Source organism: Dryobates pubescens, chromosome 7 (assembly GCF_014839835.1).
Source record: "Dryobates pubescens isolate bDryPub1 chromosome 7, bDryPub1.pri, whole genome shotgun sequence".
NCBI classification, from domain to species: Eukaryota; Metazoa; Chordata; class Aves; order Piciformes; family Picidae; genus Dryobates; species Dryobates pubescens.
In genome coordinates this window covers 17,631,172-17,635,974 of record NC_071618.1, presented here as the reverse complement: position 1 = coordinate 17,635,974, position 4,803 = coordinate 17,631,172, and the positions used below count along the sequence as shown (strand labels likewise).

Below are 4,803 nucleotides of genomic sequence, written 5' to 3'. Positions count from 1 at the left end.
TGTCTTGGAGTATTCAATTGTGCACTTGTAATATTATTTACAAATATTATTTATAAACATTCAAAAGTCTTTAGGAACAATAGTAATATAAGCACTCATACTATCCCTTGTCTGTCTTCTTAGCAGGAGTCTAACACCCTGTTTGTGCTAACACAACATTTATCAGCAGTGAGTGCATCCTCCTTGATGTGATGCTGTGATTAAAACAAAGACTGATACCTTTTCACAAATAGATGGAAGATGCTGAATACTGGTAAGGAGCAGATTTACTGCTGTGTTTTGCACTGCTGGCACCAATAGTGAAATACATTTTTTCTGTATGTTGTTCTAGAGTCATTATGGTTTAAAGGTTACAAAAAATTACCTGAAAGCAGGAGAAAGTGTCTTAAAATGAGAGGCTCAAAGAGTTTTATTTCTTTGGTTTATCAAAACAAAGATGGGAGTTGACTGCATCATGATTTGGACAGACTGGATAGCTGGGCAAAGAGAAACCTAATGAGGTTCAACAAGGATAAGTGCAGAGTCCTGCATCTGGGAAGGAAGAATAAACTGCACCAGTACAGGTTAGGAGGTGATCTGCTGGAGAGCAGCCCTGTGGAGAAGGACCTGGGAGTCCTGGTGGATAACAAGTTATCCATGGGACAGCAATGTGCCCTTGTGCCCAAGGCAGCCAATGAGATCCTGGGGTGCATTAAGAGGAGTGTGTCCAACAGATCTAGGGAGGTTCTCCTCCCCCTCTACTCTGCCCTGATGAGACATCACCTGGAATACTGCATCCAGTTTTGGACTCCCCAGTTCAAGAGGGACAGGGATCTGATGGAGAAAGTCCAACAGAGACCTACCAGGATGATTAAGGGACTAAAGCACATGCCCTGTGAGGAGAGGCTGAGAGACCTGGGGCTGTTTGGACAAGAGAAGACTGAGGGGGGATTTCATAAATGTTTATAAATATCTGAGGGCTGGGTGTCTAGAGGGAGGGGACAGACTGCTCAGTTGCACCCTGTGATAGGACTAGGGGTAACAAATATAAACTGCAGCACAGGAGGTTCCACCCCAACATAAGGGGGGACTTCTTCACTGTGAGGGTCACAGAGCACTGGAACAGGCTCCCCAGAGAGCTTGTGGAGTCTCCTTTTCTGGAGATTTTCAAGACCCATCTGGATGTGTTCCTGTGCAACCTGCACTAGATTCTACAGTCCTGCTCTGTTGGGGGGGGTGGGACTCAATGATCTAGGGAGGTCTCTTCCAACCCCTCTTGTGATGACCAAATGCCAGATACTGAGAAAATCTTTGATCTATCACAGAAATAATAGCTAGAATTTAACAGAGGACAGATCAATTTTTCCCAATTTAGAAGTGAGGAAAGGATTGGGGGAAATACATGAACAGTAAAGATAGTTTGCTTTACCAGAGTTTTTGATCTTTAATTATTCCTTAGGATACCTGTGAACCAAATATAGTTTCAGCTACCTGTTGACAGCACAGGAATAGTGAGATCCAGGAATTTTGACCTTTGCTCAAGATTTTGACGAGAACCAATCTCTAATCCCTCTGTTTCCCTCTGTTCCCACCCTGCTGAGAGCCTCTCTCCCTCACTGGCCCAACCCCTTACACCATCCGCCTCTCTGTGCAGTTTCACTTTCTCTTCTACTGTGTCTCCACCTACAGTGGGAGGTGGTGGAGGGCAGAGAAGGTACCAGGAATTAAGCTTTTTGCTTTCAGTTCTTCCATCCTAAATAAAATGCTTAAACTTAAATGAGCTGAAAAGGGAACTGGAAGGCAACGCCACCCATATGCTGCATTCCTGGTTGCCAGGGAGAACGGCAGGCACAAACGGTGTTGGCAACTCTCTGACTTCACGTCTTGCTTTGCATCCTGTCCTACTCAGTTCTACAGCACAAAGCAGTGGTAAAGAGGATGGGGAAGCTCCACAGCTCCCTGACACCTTTGCAGATCATCTCTGAGTGTTTTTGTCAGGCACACTCCAGAGGTGTGAAGTGCAGGCAGGCCAAGGACTGCCCCGCACCAGGCTGCTGTGGATTGTTCGTACAAGAGGGCCTGCAGACCAGCACCTCTGTATCAGTGCCATCATCTGACAAGTGTCATTGCCCACACTTTTAACAGAGGTAAAATGGCATCATTACCCTAAAACATGTGAATGCAATCATTGGAAATTCAGCAGGCAATTCCAGTCCCAGCACTCAGCAGGCATGGCTGGGGCAGTTAACACAGCGTGCTGCCACCAGCTCATGCACAAACGGTCATGACTGCCGACCAGCGTGAGCACAGTGTCCACCAGTTGGGTAACCTGGTTCCCGACGGGCCGCCGTGAGAGTTTAAAGGCGGTCAGTGCCCTGAGAGAGGCAGCAGCGAGGCTGAGGAAAAAAGTTCTGCCGAAACCCGGGATCGAACCAGGGACCTTTAGATCTTCAGTCTAACGCTCTCCCAACTGAGCTATTTCGGCTCCCGTGGCGCAGAGTTGTAAAAAATGCAACTAATCTCTTGTTTCCCTTGCGTTAGTTGGTAGGTAATCGCGTTTGCTAGTTCAGGACACATGTCGTCATCTGTCCTGTGTCACTGGACACCATGACTACCACAAACGAATTGGTGACGAGTCACTGCAAATAAAATTATGCCTTAACAAAGACAAGTGCAGCAATAACATACAAGCATTTCATATCAGAGTAAAGATGTTTCAGCTGTGGCTCCCTGTATTATTTGGGAGTAACAACTACCCTGTGGGATTCAAGGACATTATTACACTGACAGCCTTGTTGCTTCAGAGCTTTCAGGGACTTTATTTTGAAGTTTGACAGACCTGACATTCTACAGACAAAAAGAGAATAGGCACCTCCATCGTCAATTTCCCATGGTCTTGCTCAGGGGCATATTCCAGAGCTCTATGTGTCTGCCTAAATCACAGAGCCTGACTGAGCATAATTTTACGAAATTTTGATCAAAATGTTTTCAAAATGTTTTCACATTGTTGGTTAGGCATTTTTTTCAACCAACAGCTGATATAGCATTCCTGCAGCTATGGATTGAAAGCTGACAATGTACCTGTGGTGGCTTGAAGTTTCCCCCCGCCAGCATTAACTTTGCCAGACCAACTCAGTTAGAAGCAAATGAAGCTGTATTTACAAGCAAAAACTACACTCTACAATGGACTGCAATGAATATGTACAAAATATACAGTATTTACAATATTATACAGATAGTTACAATTAGCAAACAACATGAAAATCTGCACTCCCCCTACCCCTCCGTCTCAAGAGACAAATGGAGCAGAAAGAAAGCAGTGGGTTAGACTTCACTAAACAAAGAAGCCAAGGCCAGACAACAAGCAAGTTAATCTCTCCCGAGCAAAGCAAACAGCAGGGATCAGCAAAGAAGAGAGAATTGGTTTGGTATGGCTCATCTTATTCTAGATATTTATCCAATGAATTTGTTTAGAATAATCTTTTGTTTTCCTTTTTACACCCAATAGTGATTTATTTATATTTCCCTACTTTTCTGCTCAAAATCTGTAACTAAATTTTAAAGGCATAGCCTAAAACCACCACAGTACCCAAGTGTGCAAACTAGCACATCTGGCACTGCTGCTGGGCACTCACATCTCATGTTTGTGTTTATTTGCACATCCCATGGCTCTAGAAAAAGCTACCTGTGAGAGCACCCATTCTTGATTCACCCTGCATGCCACATGGGAAGAAATGCTGTAGTGCAAGATTGTCCACTGCTTCTCCCTTCTGTTAGTCAAAACAAACCAAAGCAATCTCTCTTTCTTCCTCAGTAACAGAAGAGTTTAACAAATCCCTCCTTTATTAAGTGTAGCCTTTTCACAAACTAACCTCAGGAATATCTGGTATCGTATATGCCTGTATTTTCTTTTACTTTCAGAGAGGGTCCAACAGAGGGCCACAAGCATCCTGGACTAGATGGGACTGCAATGTGTCTTATGAGAAAAGGCTGCGAGACCTGGAGCTAGGCTGTGAGGTGGAGAAGGCTGCAAGACTGGAGAAGACTGAGAGGGAATCTTATTAATGTTTACAAATACCTAAAGGGTGGGTGTCAAGGAGAGGGGGCCCATCCCTTTTCAGTGGTGCACTGTGATAGGATGAACAGCAAACAGGTACAAATTGGAAGACATGAAGTTTCACTTCATGAGGAAAAACTTTACTGCGAGAGTGACAGAGCACTGGAAGAGGCTGCTCAGTTTCTCCTTCTGTAGAGACTTTCAAAACCTGCCTGGACGTGTTCCTGTGTGACCTGCCCTGGGTGATCCTGCTTTGGCAGGCGGGTTGGACTAGATCTCCAGAGGTCCCTTCCAAACCCTACCATTCTGTGATTCTCTATTTTTCTCAGGTTGTCTGACTGCTGAAAATTCTTTCGTGGACAACACTATACTGATACAAAATCCCCTATTCTCATGATTTCACCTCGCCACTGGAAATGAACATTTTGCTGAGAAATGATGAATGCAAACACTTAATGAGCATGTCTCCTATTTAAGTGGCTAACATAATCTTGTGATCTTTGATACAGATTAACTCCAAATGTGTAACGACACGCTTCGTAGAAGTCAAAACACGATTGACTGTAGAATTTTTATACATTGCCACAAAAAAACAGGTGAAATGGAAATAAATGAAAACAAAAGAGAAGGATAATTCAGTCTCAGATACAGTACATTTAATAATACAGCCACTTCTTTCACCAACAAAATTTGGGGGTTTGTATGAAAGTTACTCTTACTGAAAAGCAGAAACATATTAGCATTTCAGGGATGTTTAAAGAGCATAA

The 4,803-nt window shown here is 43.9% G+C and overlaps 1 non-coding gene across 1 annotated transcript; it reads right to left on the bottom strand.

Moving 5' to 3' along the window:
- Positions 1-2,391: 2,391 nt before the first annotated feature.
- On the bottom strand, positions 2,392-2,464 carry TRNAF-GAA (transfer RNA phenylalanine (anticodon GAA)). The gene has a single exon. It is a non-coding gene; the product is annotated as a tRNA-Phe (tRNA).
- Between the last annotated feature and the right edge of the window lie 2,339 nt (positions 2,465-4,803).